Here is a 20,598-nt window from a genome sequence, read left to right on the forward strand (position 1 = left end):
TAGACTATTTTTAATGCAATCCCTAATGCATAGTAGTTAAGAATAGTGTTTAGGAGCATGGCCTCTGCAATCAGTCATCTTGTGTTCAAATCCCACCATTTGCTAGCTGTGTGATTTGGAGAAAATATTTCCCTAAGAATCAGAGTGCAATAAACTAACATCACCAACTGATGGCTCAGAGCTCATATTCATTTTCAAATCATTCATGATTTTATGATGAAAATCCTAGAAATGTATTTTAAAGGGAAAGGTTAATATGTACTTATAGATAGATCCTAACTGATGAGAACTGAGAGAATATTGCTGTTAATTGTTAAATATCTGCTACGCCAGCCCTACCTTGGATGGCCAAAATGCTAATAGGACTCAGCACAGCCTAATGTTATGTTGCTTAGTGAAGCACCATTTCTTGAGAACAAATCATTGGAAAGAGGAACAGGAAATGGACTCTGTGTGAGATTCTCTTTTTGTCATTCCTCACCTGCTCTCACCAGGAATAGAGCCAATCTGTAGACGTATTTGCTACCTAAGCTTGCTATTTACTGTCTTAGCTTTATCAGTGGAAAGGATCCAAAGAATGAATTGAGGGTAGTTTTATCTTCTATGTAACTGCATCTGATTAAAATACACATATAATTAGAAGTTTATTTTGTAGATTAAAGAGTTATTAAAATGGATATTTGATGCTATTTAAAGCATAATATATTCTACAGATGAAATAATATTTTGTGTTGAACTTTTATCACATGAATTTATTTAAACTACAAAATTCTCAAACACTGTGAAGCATACTGGGTTAATTAGCATTAGAGAGCAAAAATATCATTACATGTTATTTAAAGTAGAGCTTTCAAACTATTTTGGTAAGATTTATGTACTAGCACATTTTCCAGAAATATCATTTAATAGTGCTACATAATATAAGTGATATAAATTAAGCTGAATCATGAAATAAAATACTTATTTTTCTTCTAAGCCTTTCTGAAAAGCACAAGTGAAAAGAAAGATGCAGTAATTTATTTGAATGTTTTTTCTCTTTCTTAAACAAGTGATATTATCTTTATTATTTTCTCATGAAGTTCATGTTTTTGAGATGCTGCCCTACGATGAGTTGGTGCCCTCTTCCTGTCTGACCTATAAGTTTGTATCTCTGCTGTCCTTTTTTCCCTGCTCCCCCACACCCCAAACACAACACAAACACTCCACTTTCCCAAAAAGTGTGAATGAACCCTCAACAAATTATTGTTGTACTGCTTTAAAAAAACACAACAACTTGTAGCAGAACATCAGCTTGCAGAAGAAGGTCACAAGACAACATTAGGTGGTATCCATAAAGCAAAATTACCAGCTGCTACAATTATATACTTTACTTTATGTCACAGATCCACATTCCTGCCTCACAAGGTATATTCTATTATTGATAGTTTATCCCTTGACCTACCTTTCATCAGGCTCCCCAGAGCCCTCTGTTGAATTAGGCCTGACTTTGGGCTTTCCCCTCTGTATTTATAGAATCCGGATTGAGCAAGAATCCTAAGTAAGCTAATGAAAACCCCTATTCTTGACATCTGACCATCCTAGATATCTGATTGAATTCCTCACCCCCAACCCTCAATATCTTATCACTGTGGCCTGTCTTTAGCAATTCTGTTGAGTGTAACAGACAGGAATCTCCTTTACTCCTGATGCTTCCTCTTAATAACTTCCCATCCACTAACCCCCAGCCTGCTCACCCAGCCTTATAAATCCCCACTTGTCCTTGTTGGAGTTGACTCCAATCTCTATCCCCTAAGTAGCTTCCCTTGAATACAATCTGCCTTACCATCTTTAACAAGTGTCATGAAACATTTATTTCTTTAACAAGACCAAACATTTCTTCTTTACTGGTCTCACAGAGTCAGAACATATTGCTTTAATGCTACAGAATTATAGAAAACTCCTCTCTTAGCACATCAAAGAGGGCCTTTGAAAGAACACAATTACACCACAAAGTAGAATCTCTGACACTTCATTTTGTCTATGCTTTTTCATAAATTTTTTACAGAGAATCTTTGAAGACAAAACATGACACTATGCTATTCAGTACATCTACCCAGTCATTGGTACTGCCATATTATCTTATATAACAAGTGATCAAAAATATTGATTGAATGAATTTCAGTAGTAAATTTGTAAAAAATAGGATTGCCCATCTTACCATTTTCTCTCACCTGGGAATTGTAGTTTCTATTTTTAATTCAGCTCAAGTTTAATATGGAGTGATTTAAATAGGAATCTGTCTGCTTGAGAGGGATCATGGATTTCCCTCTTAAAATGGAAAGATGTTTTTATCCTACAGAGAATTTAATTTAGACTCATATTATGGGGTTTGGATGTGTATCTAAAAACTTTCCCTATTATTGTAGCATTCTGCAAATGGATTGGGAAAACAAAATATTATTGTGAAAAGTAACTATCATCTGGGATTCCTTGTAAGTTTCATTTCTTCCAAACTGCATATACCAAAGCAGCATCTTTACACAGGTGGCTACTTTTTTTTTTTTTTTTTTTGGTTCTGCTGATTGTTTGAATTAGTGCTTGGAGAGAAAGTAAGAGGACAGAGAAATATTTGGGTTTTAATAACAAAGCATAGTGGGATCTGCTGTAGTGAGGGCAGTCAAAATAGCATGACTGCAGATACACACCTTGTAGTACTGGGACCCTTATCTGATTTTCACACCTGCCCTACCACCAAGCTACAGACTCTCAGCATGAAGCCTTGCCTTTTGCTTCTCTTCTTGTTCCTGACTTATTTTCCCTTCTTTGGCCTGTATTTGCAAATGAAATGTGCCAAAGGTAACTGATAATCTATAGGCCACCTTCCTTCAAAAGAAATCAACAAACTTGACTTAACAAATATGTCTTTAGCAGAGAAGGAAAAAAAAAAAAGAAAAAAGTCCTCATTTGAAGTCTACTTAATGGACAGTTATTGCACATCTAATATGTGTATAGTATTTTCACATATTGTATCGCATTCAACTCTGGGCGGAAGGCCCATGTTTGATATAAAAAATAATACTCCAAGAGAGTAAATAATTTAGTAACCTTAGCAAATAAACATCACTACTCAGATTCAAACACTTGTCAATTTGAGTCCAAGTTTGCACAGAGCAAAATAGGAAAAGGCAAATGCCAGGAATTACTAGCATTTATTACATGTTTTAGCTGCTTTTGTTAAATTATCTCAAAACAACACTAAGAAGCGGATGTTTTCACTTCTAGTCTCCAAACGCCCAAATAAATAAATAACTAAATTAAAAATCCCACACCAAAGAAACAACACAACTAAAAGTGCAGAGAGATTAAATCACAAGGCCAAGAAGTGGTTGAGCAAACAAACATTTAATCCTAAATCAAACACTAAATCATTATGTTATGTTGCTATATAACAAAAGATGCTTAGATCTGCAGGGGAGGTCTGAATATTATTTACAACTACAAGCATGTTAACAACAAAACCAGCACTGGACAAAATCACCCAAAGACTTTGGAAACAAAGCAGTCACTCCAGTGTCTTCCTATTTGCTTAGTTTGGGATGTTCTCTAGTCTTGACTTACATTAAAAAGATACTCCCAAAAACCTCTGTGGCAGAGAAAATAAGTAAAGATTATCATTTTACTTAAAGAGAATTTAGTAGGATGCTCTTTCTTGTATGTGATTTTCTAAACTTACCCACCATAATTAGCTGTAAAAGTGAGATTGGAAACTCTATCTCTGACAACCAAATCGTTTCTTAATGTAAGCTGTAATCATTATAGAAATTTAAGGCTTGGAGATCCACCATTGTTTTAAATAGAATGCACAATCAAAACTCTCATTCTTCATTTGACAGATCACTGAGACCCATTGACCTGTACTTTGTAAATGATTGTGTTCATTGACTGTATCCTAGGTAGATAAAAATAGAATGTATAAAGCAGTTAATTAAACTATAATCAGTAAACAATAATCCTAACCTTGCCCATTAACTTTTTATCCCAGCATCAATAATAAGTTTAAAAACACATTATGAATTGCTGGTAACTGTAGTAAAATAAATTGCAATTTTAATTTGCCAGCTCTGTATATTTCCAACAAAGGAAGTATATAAGTGTAATACCCTGAGAATGTGTTTTACAATTAAAATTTTTAAAATCCCTTACATTTAATTAGTCTTCATATCACAAATATTAAATTTGATATCATTTGGATCAAAAATTTTATTTGATCCTAAAAACAGGATCAGTGAAATGTGAAGGACCACCTTTACTGTGGGCATTTAAAAATTGAAGGCATCGAGTATGAGAGTGTTTAAATAATCCAGCTAGGATATTAAAGCATCTGGGATTGCAACTGAAGTCTAACTCCAAAGCCATGTGGATTCAATGCATAAGAGCAAGAAAATTTCAGATTACAGAGAATTTTAGAAGTTGCTTAGTCATCACAGAGATTGGTCTCTACATTGTACTTGAGAGTAGAAAAATAAGATCTTTTAATAGAAATGTATATAGATGATGTCTATGTTGGAGCACTTGAGGGTAGAGATAAAGCAAATTCAGAAGAAAATCCTTCTAGGAGGTTGTACAATTGTACCTATGAAATAGGTCTTATACCTGGAAATAAAGCATTAATATGAGTAGTAGGGACAGAATAGGAAACCTGAACTCTGGTTTTTCACAGCAAAAGGTTGAGAGACTTTGCAGGATCAGTCCAATGATGTAATCTATTCTTTGTCTGCTTCTACTTCTAGTGGTGTTAGAGACATTCCTAAATCCAGCTGCTCAGTGCACAATGCAACCTTCTTAAGTCTCTCTTAAGAAGAGAAGGGATAGGCACGTACCTAGAGTAGGAATCAGGAAATAAGCACTTTGATGAGAGCAGGGTAGGCCTAGGACATATTTTGATTACTTATCTCTGAGAGGCCCTCCAATAAAAATTTACTCAAACTGGTGCTTCAATCCAATGAGAACAACAGTGGAATGTCAGCTGATTATCAATTCAAATAGTGCTATGACAGTGTAGGAAGATATCTGTATCTCTTTAATACTCACACAAAATTTGTTAAGATTTGATTTTATTTGTTTTCTCTGTGTGTGGAGGCACAAACATGAAAGCGTGGAAACATGACACATATCAATATCTCTATAGCCTTTTCCTTTGTACTTAGTAGATTAGAGTGTTCAATATCTGGATGTTGTTTAGCTAGTTAAATGAGCAAAGAAGCTGTCTTACTCTAACAAATAAGAAGAAAATAGTTTATTTTTCAATAACTTTCCTAAACATTGTCAGTACTAGCCTAATTTTCACCATTATTTGTTTGTTTGAAGATGGTGGAGATATTGGCATGTGCATTATTAAGATAGTCTGAATATGGTAATTTTCATAATGAGATTTATTGTATATGTCTCCTGGAATAAGAAAGGGACTGTTCTATTCTAAAGCATTTAAATGGCTGTAGGATAGGGAGATTCGATTATTTTTAATGGAAAAAAATTTGTATTCTGAGTTCATTAAAATGCTGACTGCATTGAAGAAACAACTTCTGTTCTTACATCACTCATGTAATGAGATGGTATATAAAAAATTCAGTTTTGTGGTGTCCAACACATGGACAGAATTTAAATGAATATAAATTAATAGCAGATGCCCCATCAAAGAATGCAGGTGATTTTATTTTTCCCCTGGTTTTTGGTAGTTCATGATTTCATGGCACATGTCCCAGCTTGACACAATTTCATCAAATAAATGTAGAGCAGCAGCTAACTTTCGAGAGATTTAAACAGCTTCTCATTTTTCACTCACTTCAGCAGTGCCTAGTGTAGTGTTTTGCTTATGGTAGAAATATAATAAATGCCTGTTCATTTAAAGCAGAAGAATTTAAAATGTAATGGGATTGATTTACAATCTGACTGAACAATTTGTTCATAAACTCTGAACCAGTGTCAAAATGAATGGTTTTTATTTTCATTTTCTAACTTACCAAAATGAATCTAAAATATCTCTAGGGCAATTTACTCTGTTTTCTTTATTTATTTTTAAATATGTTTGAAATAACTGATGAGATACAATAAGCACAAGGGACCATGACTGTCTTCTACTTTGTTCTTTGGTTCTCCAGATACCAATTGCATTTATTACAGTGATTTACTTTGTCAATCTCAGCTTCCTGATCTTTTCCCTCATTCCACCTCTATGTACAAGCTCACCACTAAATATTTATAACACAGCTCATCTAGATTTTATATATTTTTACAATCAAATTTTAGCTAAGGCTGACTAAACTTCAGTTGACTTTCAGAGTATTGTTGACCTTAATACCATATTATCCTACAGTGAACATGGTGTTTAACTTTTCTTCTTTGTATTTCTTTTTAGCAGCAAAAAATTATAGAGGCTGGGCTTCATCAAGCTTGCCTAATTGTAAGATTTAGGTCCTGAAACTTCTTGCATCATTACCCACAGTATTTTATGCATTTAGATATACAACTAAAATAGAAGAGAAGGTATAATTTAATTCTACCATACCAAAGCAATTATATCTATATGTATCTATTATTACACATACACATATTTCACAATATCTCTGTGACTAATTCCTTGGTATTACTATCCTAGGAAATCAAATTATGTTAAATACTTATCTAGGATCACTAGGTTTTAAAAAACATAAAACAGAATTTTAGGAGCTTTCCCATCCAACTCCAAAGTCTGTGTTCTTTCTACCATACCAAGATAGTAACTCAAAATATGGTTTTGAAATAAGGCTGAGCGGAAATCTAATCTGGCAAAATCCATTTTTTGGTCAGTGCATTTTTGATTCCTCAAAAACACTGATTTTGTTGATTTATAGGTAATACTAGATATATTTCTCTTCTATATTGTTAAAGTCATAAACATATTTATTACTGTAGAATATTCTTTTCCAGTCCTAAACTGTCTAAAAACAAAGGAAGAAAAAACTCTAAGAACAAACCGAACCTGAGGTAGAATCCTTGTGCTATTCATGCTTCTTCAGATAATTTTCTATATGGTAGTAACAGACACCTTTGGTGTTACATGTGAACTACTGAAAGTCACAAGAACAGTCAAAACACACACATATAACTTTTCTTGTGAATTTTTGGAAAAGATATTCCAATTAATTGACATGTATATATATATGTGTGTGTGTGTGTGTGTGTGTGTGTGTGTCCAGGTGACTCTTATGGATACTGATATAAACAAAATACGGTTTACCAGTAAACAGTTTATACCACAAAACTTTGTGTTTGGCACACACTCCTAGGTCTATAATGATCCTGAAAGAAACTTTATATATTGACGGTTATATATTGACGGTCAAGATTCGTTTACTTAGAAATACCCTACATTTATAATTTTACACCTCTATGAGGCATATTTTTGCACGAAATTTTCAGTCCATGAGATTCTTACACTAATAAAGGGACCCCACCTTCATCTCTGATATTTACTGTTTTACCCGAGTATAACATCTGACAAGCAAACACTTCCCTCAAACATCAACCAATTGGATTGCTGATACATTTTTTCAGGTTAAAAATCTTCAAAACTCTGCTATTAGAAAATCTTATTTATAATATATGTAGAGCTTCTAAAACAAAATTAACCTTAAGTTGAAAATAAGACTTTTGTTAAGGTGATCCATAGACAAGTTAAACAAGACATCACTTGATCCCCCCCAAAAAAGAACATTATTAGCCAAATAATTTTTTGAGACATGTACAGACAAGGCAAGTTTTTACCTTTGCATTAATCTTCCAGTGTGGTTTTATAGGGGAGGAATATATTAATAGTAAAATTACAGACCCAACTATGCTAGTTATCTCCCAAGAACAATAGCATGAATTTAAGTGAGCAAAGTTGGATGCATGGAATTATGTTCAGCCTGCTATCTACATAAAATAGCATTAAATAAAATGACATAATAAACCATAGATATATTTACCAAATTACAGTCACAATAAGGTCAACAAAGCCCCAGGGCTGTCAGGGACAACACAACAATCCTTTTATGAATTTTTTGTGAGTGACCTCTGTGATTCTGCAAATATTCTTGTCTCTTATTTTACTGAGCATATTGAGGTCATCAAGAATAAACTGCCTGTAAAATTACACTCATTTAATCTGAATCTGCCTTCAGCTCCTTGTCTAAAGTGTTGACAAAACAGATGGCCCTTCTCTCTTTAAGACAAATTGCTCCACTGCTCTTGGTCTCTCCTCATTCACATATGTTAATCTAGAACCTTCATCCAATGTTTATTTTCTCTATCAGTAATAATTTCACCACCTTCCTCTTTACTAAGCCATTTCTTTCTTTAATATCTAAGATTTCGTACTCCTTCAAAATTGGTATTCTTCCAGTTTCTGTCTTCTGCTCACTCCACAGACTTTCCAAGGATGGCATCATTCATGCCATGTTTCAACCTATGCCTCTATACTGATAGCTTGCAGTCCAGTAGCTTCAGCTAAAGACCCATACAGTCAACCACCTGCTGAGTATCTCCTTTCTCTTGAAGACTCATAGGCATGTCAAACTCAGTATATACAAAACACAACTTATTATTTTTCCTTAAAACCCCTGTTTTTCCTTTTGAAATTGGAAAATACAGTCCCCCTTCTGAAATTGGGAAATACAGTCCCTCAAGCTTTAAACAAGGAGTAAATCCTCATGTGTCTCTTTCTTTTACCCCCTTTCCATAATCAGGAATGAAATTCTGTTCATCCCACTGACTAAGCTTCACATCTGTTTTCCCCTCAATACCTACTGCTATCACCTTTATCATTTGCACTAATTAGTCTTCTGATTGGTATTTATACATCCAGTCTTGACTCTTTAGACTTTTTGTTCCACATTGCTGATAATGTTAGATTTATAAAAATTGCAATTCTGATAATCTTTTTCCCCATCCTTTTTTTTTTAAGATTTTATTTATTTATTTGAGAGAGAGACAGATAGTGACAGAGATAGCGAGAGAGAGCACAAGTGGGGAGGAGAGGGAGAAGCATGCTCCCACTGAGCAGGGAGCCTGATGAGGGCCTCAGTCCCAGGACCGTGGGATCATGACCTGAGCCAAAAGCAGACACTTAACCAACTGAGCCACCCACACATCCCCTTTTCCCCATTCTTAAACTCCTTGATACCACCTCATTTTCTGTAGAATAAAAGGTAAACTTACTCATTTAATGCACAAGTCTCTATATAATCTGGCTTCTGCCTTAGCCTCAGTCTTATTTTTTAAGAATGACTTGTAGATCCTCAAGATCCAAGCTATTTCATGTCTTCATGCTATTTTCCCAATGATCCTTGGCACGAAATACATTCAACCAACATTCATAAAGCCAAACACTGTAACTGAAGAAAATGTGGCAGAAACAGCATATTGCCTACCAAAATATGTGCTTTCTCTTCCCTAGTACACAGTTATCATTAGATAATCACCTTGCATCTTGCATTTAATGTGATCAGATCACAGTTCTCAGCAATGGATTGGAAGTGAAATTGGCATCTGTCACTTTTGAGTCAAGTTACTAAAGGATCATTATGCTTTCTTTATGTCCTTTCTCTTTTTCCTCCAGTTGGCCAGTTGCAGAGAACAAGGAGTTTCTAGGGTAAAGCAAAGTCATAAGATGAAAGAAGCCTGAATTCCTGAGACTCTGCATAGAGAAAAGCTGTCTGCCAATAAGGATCACCCACATTGAACAGTTAATTGAGGAAGACATAAACTTGTATTGTGCTAGACTACTAAAAATTTGGGCTATATGTATTACGATAGCCAGTGTAATCCTAACTAATACAAGAGACAAAAATGACTCAAGTAAAATGGAATCCCTGTCATTTAGAAGCTTTCAATCTAGTTGTGTTATGAAGATCTTTCCATAATGTAGTCAGTATAATTTTTAATGGCTGCATAACATTACACATAGAGTATAGAACATCATTTATTCATTCTCTTATTATCAGGCATTCCATTTCTAACTTTTCAGTGACACAAAGCAGTGATTAATAGCTTAGGATATATAATTTGTTTCCTGTTCTATATTATTTCCATAGTCTAACTCCTTTGGATAGCATTGTTGATCAAATGTTAGAAGATTTAGATGAATATTGCCTCTATTGGTTGATCCACTACAAAAACTTGACTTATAAACATATCTCTGAGTTGGAAGATTGGCTGATTCTAGGAGATTGGCTTTTAAAATTATGACATTGATATACAACAGTTCAGACACATTTTTATTTAATTAAATGAAGATAATTTATGGCATAATTTTCTAATGATATCTTAAAAATACCTCCTATTTACTGAAATAGACCCAAGTCATTTTCATAATAATCATCTTTCAGGTTAGAAAAAATGATTAAGTTCACAAATCATCTTGATCAGTTACATGTTATATCTGAAGTAATCCATAGTTCGGGGTTAAAAAAGGTAACTTTGCCTTAATATTTGTTAAAAGAGGTTTGCCACAATCAAAATATATAAATATTAAATAGCTTTCCAATGTGTCATTTAGAAGATGGGGGTAGAAGACTTCCTTGTAATAGGTGAATTTACTACAATATTTGATAATGTAAAATAAAGCTGACAAGTGAGATTCTAAAACCTCAAAAAATAATCATAGTTTGGTGAAGTAACATAATTTCATCTCTTCTCACCTCCAAGCACTAATTTGTACAAAGAGACCAAATATTACAGAAATGTAATAATGCTAGTATGCAAATATTTCAGATCTGTCTTGTAAAACACTGCATTTTCATTTAAATTTTTTTTCTGGCAATAGAATAACTTTTCCCCTTTATAAATACAGACTTAAATTCAAGATTTCATTAAAAATATTTGGATTTCTGATTATGGTCTACTCTTTTAATGCAACACTGACAGTACTCAGTTTTTATTTTTTATCTCATTTACTCTATCACTATATAAGAAAAATCATGCATAACTATTACATGTATGCAGGAGTTCATGATGGAGGTGAGCACCTCCTTGACATTCAAATGCAAAGATAATCAAGGTGGATAAACTCTCAGCTTTTCATTCCACCTGCAGTCTTCTAGAGTCATGTGTTGATTTATGCCAGCTCAATCTTCTGATTTTTCATCAAGATGTTCAATATACAGTGCCTTCATTATGAACTATAGTTTTCTCTGTCATTATAAGAAACACAAGTTAAATAAGCTTTCCTCAAACATCAGTGATTGCTTTCAAGTTCCTGAACATGCTGCAGTAGGCTTGACGAGAGGGATTGATTTATCACTTTTTAAATAGATTCTTAATCTGCAAATCAATAAAAATGTTTCACTTCTGCAGTGGCACAGGGTGAATGACTCATCCTTGAAAGCAGAATGAACTAATGCTGCCTTTCTTCCTTTCTTTAATACACTCAGATTGCAATTGTGCTTTTTCTTTGTTCAGATTACTTGATAAACTCTAGTGTTTGAGAGGGTCTGGTATTTCAGCCTGTTTTCTCCATCAATCAACCAGGGATTCAATGTTAATCTGCTATGATTGATATTTTAACTCTGTTGTTCTCTTCATCATGTAACAAAAAGGTTAAAACTAAAACTTTCTTTAGCTGGCTAAAATAAAAAGGTAAGAATACACAAGACCTGGGTACCACCTCAGCAAGAAAAATGTGAAGAACATTTTGTACCAAAGTGACACACAGTGTTGTTGGATTCAGAATTAGTAGAAATTTTGGAATTCAGATATTGGGCAATTAGCTTGATAAAGTCTACCAACGAGTCAAATTAAAACATATAGGATCACTTCTCTATTCTTCATACCTTCCTAGGAGTACAGTAGATTCTAAATACCTCTTCTTGTGGCAGCCTCTTAGGTAGTTCCAAAAAGAAGGCACATGAACCTTATAATCATCAAAGGCATTTAAAACTTTTTCTAGCATCAGTGAAAATTAAGACAAGAAAACCCAAAAAACCCCATAATATCTTGATATGAGCTTTGTAATCATTCATATTTAATTTTACAAAGTCTGTAAAAATTTATTTTTTTCTGAACAATCTGAATTAAGTAACTGCATGGTTTTGTAAAGTCCTTAAAAAATAGTAGTGGCATTTTCACTTCAATTATATCACTGACACTAAAAAGGAAACTTCCTAAAATATATGACAAGTCTAATTTTTGAAAAGTTTTGAGAAAGTGACCTCATTTTTTTAGCCAAATAGTTTTATTTAAAGAACAGTTTAGAAATGGGCTCAACTTTAGGTAAATAAATGTTTTTATTTAATCTTCATTTAATTGTAATTTTTTAACTTAAAAATGTTTTATTTAGGCTGGATTTAAGAAAGCCATATTTTCTTTTCCTTTTTTTCTTCCTTTTGTTCTTATTTTTTACCAGTCTTAATAAAAAGACCACTTCTTGATAATCTACTTTTCTTCACCCATGTATCAGCATCCATGGACAATGTGGCAAAGAAAGGAGGTGAGGTTGAGTATTGGGTTTTTATTTAAAGGCTGTATGGTGAGAGCCCCACCCAGTGGGTCTAAAACTTATATTTAAAGAGATAAATCTATTTATGAGAACCCCTATTAAAATATATCACCCACAACGTTATTGAAATAAAATAGGGAGGAAAGTAGGAGAGGAAATCAAACATGCTACAAATGTTTGGTTAGTCTTCCTAGTTCTGACCACACTTCAGTGACATCTCTAGGACACACTCGTTCTTTATACCTGCCCTCTGAGTGACCCCATCTCATTCACTTATCTTGCATGATCTTCCTCATCTTATTTTTTAATTTTTATTTTTGTTAAAGGTTTTATTAATTTGACAGAGAGAGAGACAGAGCACAAGCAGCGGGAGCAGCTGAGGGAAAGGGAGAAGCAGGCTCCCCGCTGAGGAGGAAGCCCGATGTGGGGCTTGATCCCAGGACCCTGGGATCATGACCTGAGCGGAAGGCAGATGCTTAACCGACTGAGCCACCCAGGCGCCCCTTCCTCATCTTATTATACTGCATGACTTGGGTAGATCTTCCTGGTGGCCAATGAGCAAGATCATATGTGATTCATCCTTGTATACTCATGCTGGTGGATATGTGGTGATTATTATATATAGGGCTTTTAAGTAAACTCATAAACCAAAATCTTTATTGACAATATTTTCCAAGTGGGAGAGTCAAGGTTCATATACATGCACGTAGTACATGGGTTTGAAGATATGCCACAAAGACCTTACCATAAGGCTTTTGAAGGAAGCTTCCTATTTCTCTTCAACTATTTTATTTTAATTAGAGAAAAAATTTATTTTTTTCAAAAGCCAGAAATATTCTGAATAAGACTTTTGTTCATCTGATTACCTGAAGAGGCTTCTTGCTTAACCAAGAAAGTGAAAAGACACTGATTGCCTTCAATACCAGTTAGTAAATGATATGGGTCATGAATATTCAAGAAATTTAGCCAATGATCATAGTGTCAGTGAAAAGTATTTAATGAGAATTCCTAAGAGTTCAGCATTGAGTTACAAATTGACATCACCTCATAAATTAGATATCTTCTTATAAGATCTAAGTATGATATGAAAGTATAAAATTCAAACTATATTATATTTGTTTTTTCCTCGTGATTCTAACTCTATGTGGCACATACACTATTCTGACCCTAAAGAAATATAAAACATATTTCTAAAACCCAGAAGTCATTGAAATGAAGATTCTGCATTTTTGTTAAAATGCAGTATATCAGTATATGATTCTTATATAAAATCATAGTTAGAAATAAAATATAGTGGTTTAAAATCTTTAGCTTCAGAGAGTGACTATTTTCATTCACATTCCAGTTTTCCAGCATTCACTGGCTATGTAATGATAGCAAAGTAATTTATTTTCTCTTTCTTGGTTTATTCATTTGTACAATGGGAATAATAGCAGGGTCTGTCTCATATGGTTGTTGAGAAAATTAAATGAGATCATTCATGTAAGGTGCTTAGCACACAGTAAATGCTTAATATATGTCATCTATTGTACTAACTTTATGGTAATAGCTAATTAACTTGATTTTGATTGAGGTACTTTATTGCCCTCATTAAAATATACATTAATCCATCATCTAATATTTATTGGCAAGGCACTCTGGTAAGTATTACAGTCTTAAAAGTATTTGCCATAAATAATCACCAAATCATAGGAAATTCTGACTTCTTGAGGCTTGAATAGCTAAGCAGTTATTCTAATTATGCAAAGCTTTAGGTGTTCAGGTGAACTCATGACCTGGAAAATGGACATGCTTCAGAGTTCAGTCAACAAAATGGTATGAAAGATACTATAGCTGAAAGATGTTTTTAAATATTTCACACCAGTAAAGAGTCTTATGACTTTTAACAATGAAATCTATTGCCCTCATATCCTACTAAAATTCAAAATGATATTATTGGGTGTTTACTTTGGACCAGGGATCATGCTAATGCTTTATGTACATGGCTGCATTGAATTCACAATTTTCCTATCAGAAGAGTATAACTATCATCTTACAAATGAGAAAGCTAAAGTCCAGAGAATCTAAATATGTTTCCAAGTTACATAGCTAGAGCAAAAGCTGGAGTTTGATCACAGTTTACACTGTATCATGCCACCTCTCAAATATCTATTCTGTTTTTAAGAGACCTTTTTGGTGTCATCTTACACAACTGGTGTAAGCATATAGAAGCAAATGTCTTGGAGTAACACCCATGTACAGCAGGACCTCAGCCATATCATTTTGATCACTTCTCCGTCTTATTAAATGAGTAAATCAGTGTAAAGTTAAATAAATACAGTAGGTCCTTGGTTTGAAAGAATTTAGCATTTATAGTTTAAACCATTTTGTAGAGATTTCAAGGTCCATGGACACTAATAATTTGTAATTTTGTTGAGGTGAAAATTAAAAAAATGTACCACTTTACTGGTATGTAGGAATGAGTCACAGAGAAAGTGAGGACACTTAACTAAAATAGCATCTGCATTTTGATATATTATTCTACAGTGTTTCTGTGCACAGATACTTGGATCAAGTGATTTCTAACAATTTCTATTATTTTAAGTTTTCTTTTTTAAAAAAATGTTATTATTTATTTATTTATTTATTTATTTATTTATTTATTTTAGAGAGAGAGCATAAGCAGGGGGAGCGGCAGAAGGGAAGCGTCAGATAGGGAGGGAGAGGGAGAGAATCTCAAGCAGACACCTTGCTGAGCTTAGAGCCCCAAACAGGGCTTAATCTCACAACCCAAGATCATGACCTGAGCCAAAACGAACAGTCGGATGCTCAACTGACTGAGCCACCCAAATGCCCCTTAAGTTTTCTTTTTCTAATAGAAAATAAATTACTGAAGTTGGTCCAATAGTACTCTTTACTGAACTTTTTTGAAAGTTAAATTGAAATATTTTGAGTGTAACAGAAAGGATCATCCTGTGAAACTGCTATGGTACTGTAGATCAAGATCTGAGTAAGATTTTCCTCATTATACCACTCAAATAGTTACTTCATGCATTAACAAATGAGAAAAGCCAATCTGCTTTATTGAAAAAAAAAAAAAGGAAGAGAAAACTTTATATGGTTAGTCAGATCAATAATAATAATGTTTACAAACTGCACTGAGATTTATTCTTTGCCCAAATATCATTCATTTATCATTTAATTTCATTCTTTTTTTTTAAATTTCATTCTTGAAACAACCCTATGAAGTAAGTAGAATTAGAATTCTCCTAATTTTCAAGGTGAGAAAATTGAGACTCAACAAAATAACATGCTCAGTACTAATAAATTAAATCTGATTCAGATGGGGTCATTTAACTCCAAAATCTGTGTTTCCATTTTAACAATTTACTTTGCTAAGAATTGTTTTAAAGTTTTTAACTAATATTGATATCTCAAACCAAGTCAAGAATCATTATATTACTCTTCCCCAGCCCCCTCCCCACAACCAAATCTACTTCTTTCATACTAATTATAGTGATCATGAGGCTATCTGATTTCATTTTGACAAGCTCATACTCACTTTCTTTTTTTTTTTTTAAAGATTTTATTTATTTATTTGAGAGAGAGAGAATGAGAGAGAGCACATGAGAGTGGGGAGGGTCAGAGGGAGAAGCAGACTCCCTGCCGAGCAGGGAGCCCGATGCGGGACTCGATCCTGGGACTCCAGGATCATGACCTGAGCCGAAGGCAGTCGCTTAACCAACTGAGCCACCCAGGCGCCCCGCCCATACTCACTTTCTTAAGTGAATTCACAATAACTGTAAGTAACTCACTCAAAGAATCTCTTTATTCATAATAATAATATCTAATAATTAGTCTGGATAACAGACAATGGGAAATTAGAAAGTTATTTATGCATTGAGAGGACATTCTGTCAAGAGGGTACCAAATAAAAATAAACCCTTAAAATATAATGAAATCTTTAAAACAATAAAATTTGTCATGCATACAGCTCTTGCTTTATGCTCATTTCATCAATTAGGAAACTGACATTTGGAGGATTCAATGATTTTCCTAAAATTGTAAGGCTAATAAGAAAGGGGAAAAAATCGAGATTAAACACCAGATATTTGGATCTTTTATCTTCTAAATATAAAGTCAAGAGAAACAATAAAATGGATATGAATTATTGTAGAAGCAATGTTTAAATAAAAAGAGAAAACATTAAAGCACTAGAAATATTTTTTAAAAAAGTGAGAAGGTAAGATAAAGACAACATGAATCCTGAAATAAAGTAAATTGAAAAAGAAATGCCAGGAGAGAAAGTAGGACAACGTAAAAGAGAAATAAGCAGACATCCCAAAAGGTAAAGAAAATAAACAAATTTTTTTTTCATAAATGACTTATTCAAAGATACCATTTCATCTTATAATGACATAAATGCATTCAGCCTTCAGTTTAGAAGGAGTTAATCACCATGAGCACCCCACCTCTCTTGTCGCAGAAGCTAATCACTTTTGCATCAAGGCCTGTCACCAAGTAGCAGTGGCTTAGTGACTATTAGGGTGGGAGAGGTACATGGCTTTGAAAATTAATCACAGTTTAACAGACAAAGTAAAAGGGACTGGGCTTGTGTTTACTGAAGAGGTCAATTGATTTCAAAGCATGAAGCTGTTCTACAGTTTAGCAAGAACAATCTCACACAGAATCCCTGGCAGAAAATGCTACCATTTACTGAAATTCATGGTAAATTATTAAACACTTGGCACAGACTCATTTATATTGAGTAGAAGCAAAAAAATTAAAAAAAGAAGTCCCACATGTAAACAGCAAGAATGTAAATTAAATCTGCCTCTAGCAGAGTCCATCAATGCTGCCACTTCTTTTGGAATATTCCCTGTTCTGGTCTATTTTTCCTGATAAGCAATCAAAGTATTAAATATGCTTGCTGCAGAATCTAAAGTAATCAAAATGGAAACAGTTATTTGACTTTTGCTCCAGTAGTTTTTTTCCCATCTTGCATTTTCTCATTACAGAATTTACATTCATAGGACAACCCAATACACTAAATGGTAAATCTATGGATGTTTTAACAGAAATTTGGAAGAACTACATGAAAATATATGAAGCAAAGCTCAGAATATGAAAGAAAAACACTTTAAAATAGCCATATCCATGATAAATCACTGTATTATCTTGAATTTATTCAAATTTTGTTCCTACTACAACAGGTTTATTTTTTTTAAAAAGGCAGAAAATGAGGAACTTCAGCAATAATAATAATTAATGAGGAGTGCCTGGGTGGCTTAGTAGGTTAAGTATCTGATTTCAGCTCAGGTCATGATCTCAGGATCCTGGGATTGAGCCCCATGTCAGGCTCCCAATTCAGCAGGGAGTCGGCTTGTCCCTCTCCCTCTGCCCCTTCCCTCACTGTGTGTTCTCTCTCTCTCTCTCAAATGAATGAATAAAATCTTTAAAAAATAATAATAATTAATGATTAATAATAATACTTCCATATGGTTTTGTAACTGAGGAATAGAGTTAGAGTACTCTTATATTCACCAGATACTATATTTCGGTTAAGTGTATATACAGCATAGAAAGTATGCTAGTATGTACATAGTGTTTATATTTTGTTGAGTGAAAATATGCCTTTTTTTTTTTTTTTTTTTTTTTAAAGATTTTATTTATTTATTTGCGAGAGAATGAGAAACAGCATGAGAGGGAGGAAGGTCAGAGGGAGAAGCAGACTCCCTGCCGAGCAGGGAGCCCGATGCGGGACTCGATCCCGGGACTCCAGGATCATGACCTGAGCTGAAGGCAGTCGCTTAACCAACTGAGCCACCCAGGTGCCCGAAAATATGCCTTTTTTGATGAACCCATTTAATATTAATCTAAAGCCTATGAATGTTAGGTGAGTGTATGTGATTCCAATGTGACCAATTAAAAATGAAGTTAGAAAAAAATAGTTGAGTTTTAAAACTTAAATTTTATATTCTATTATTAGAGTTAATTATAAATAAATTGAATGATGAAATTTTTTACACTGAAGTCTTCCATATGAAGAGGGGGAGAAGAATGATGTTCCACTTGCATAACCCATTCTTAGATATATTTTGTGTCTATTTTTCATCAGGCTCTTTAGGGTAGATCTACCTTAATGTAGTTTAATATAAAAAGAAAAGATACCCATTCCATCCTCTGTGTTTTTAAACAAAATTTCTGTTCTATATTCCTGATGCTTCAACATGTCATTAGCTTTATATCTGCCAATTTAGCATATGTGTTCATATTGAAATATCAGGGAACCTGTAAGCAAAGCTCTTCAAATTTCTTCTTCATCGCAGTGAATCCGAGGCCATATTCGGGAAGATAGGCGGTGGGGGACATCAGCCCCTACTGGCAAGTGGTAGAGCAGCAGAGCACAAAATCGGAACTTTTAGAAGTCAGCTCTGTTGAGGGACGTCGCTCCAGTGGCTAAGCGGAGGGTGAAACCATCGCTGGGACAGTGTGGTCTCAGTACCATCGGGGTCACAGAAAGACCGGGGGTGCGTGAGTGCGGCAGAGCTCCCAGGTATCAGAGCGGGGAAGCTGGCTGCAGAAACGGAGGCAAGGAGTGGGCTCTCAGCTCGGGGTTGCCACAAACCGTGATCCGCGGCATAGTCGGACCACTGCTCCTCCAGCAGGGACCCAACAAGTGGCAGATCCGGGGAGACTCCCCTTCCTCCCCTGGAAGGAGCGGCATGGGAGTGCACCACAGGGATCTGCTGGGTATGGAGACTTCATACGGGGTTGTGTGCCAGAGATAGAAATGCTCAGTCACAGGCCGGGTGAGCTCAGGGTGAGCTCAGAGTACAGCCAGAGACCGGGGAGATGGGAGTGATTGACTGCTTTTCTCTGGGGGCGCACTGAGGAGAGGGGCCCTGAGATCTCGGCTCCTCCAGGGTGGAGATTGGGAGGCTGCCATTTTCACTCTTGTCCTCCAAAGCTGTACTGAAAGCTTGCAGGGAACAAAAGCTCCTGAGAGCAAATCCAAGCAGATTACTTAGCCCGGACTGGAAAGGGTGGGGCAATTCTGCCTCTGGCAAAGACATTTGAGAACCACGGCAATAGGCCCCTCCCCCAGAAGATCAGCAAGAACAGCCAGCCAAGACCAAGTTTACCAATTAACGAGAATGGCAGAACTCCAGCACCAGGGGAACACTACACATAGAATTCATGGCTTTTTCCCCCTGATTCTTTAGTGTTTCAAAGTTAATTTTTTTAACATTTTCTTTTTCAGTTTTTGGAATTTTTTCTTTTTCCCCTTTTCAATAAACATTTTATCAATCCCTTTTTTAAAAAATCTTTTTTATTTTTCATTTTCAGAGAAAATTCTCTAGTAACGAACTATAGAAATGATCCCTGAAAGTATAGTCTTTAGAGTCATATTCTATACCTTCATAGTAGTTACCCTTATTTTTGGTATATATGTATATATATATATCTTAAAATTTTGAGATACAGTTTCTTTTAACAGACAAAAATATACCCTAAACCTCTAGTGTATGGCTTTGTTCTAGTCTCCTGCCTGATCACATTCTCTCCCTTTTTTTTTTTAATCCTCTTATTTCTTTTTTCAACCAAGTTCTTATCTTATCAATTCCTTTTATAAAATATTTTATAATTTTCATCTTTACAGTCATATTCCATCCCTTCATCATATTAACCCTTATTTTTGTACATATATAAGTTTTTCATTCTTTACAATTTTGGGAGGTACTTTCTTCAACTAGACCAAAATACGCCAAAATCTAGTGTGTGGCACTGATCTATGCACCAGCCTGATCATATTTGATCATATTCTGTTTTTTTGGTTGTTTGTTTGTTTGTATCTTTTTCTTTTTCTTTTTTTTTCTTTCTTTCCCTTTCTTTTCCCTCAGGTTCAGGTCTCTTCTAATTGTTTAGTTTATATTTTTCTGGGGTCATTGTTACCCTGTTAGCATTTTGTTCTCTCTGGATGAAATGCCAAGATGGAAAAAATCACCTCAAAAAAAAGAACAAGCAGCAGTATTGACTGCCAGGGACCTAATCAATATGGACATTAGTATGATGTTGGAACTAGAGTTCTGGTTGACGATTCTAAAGATACTAGCTGGGCTTGG

At 34.6% G+C, this 20,598-nt stretch overlaps 1 pseudogene; it reads right to left on the reverse strand.

Moving 5' to 3' along the window:
• Positions 1–19,798: 19,798 nt before the first annotated feature.
• On the reverse strand, positions 19,799–19,874 carry LOC115941065 (small nucleolar RNA U3; annotated as a pseudogene).
• Positions 19,875–20,598: the final 724 nt, after the last annotated feature.

This window comes from Leptonychotes weddellii, chromosome 14 (genome assembly GCF_054177405.1).
Source record: "Leptonychotes weddellii isolate Sample4059 chromosome 14, ASM5417740v2, whole genome shotgun sequence".
In the NCBI taxonomy this organism is placed as follows: domain Eukaryota; kingdom Metazoa; phylum Chordata; class Mammalia; order Carnivora; family Phocidae; genus Leptonychotes; species Leptonychotes weddellii.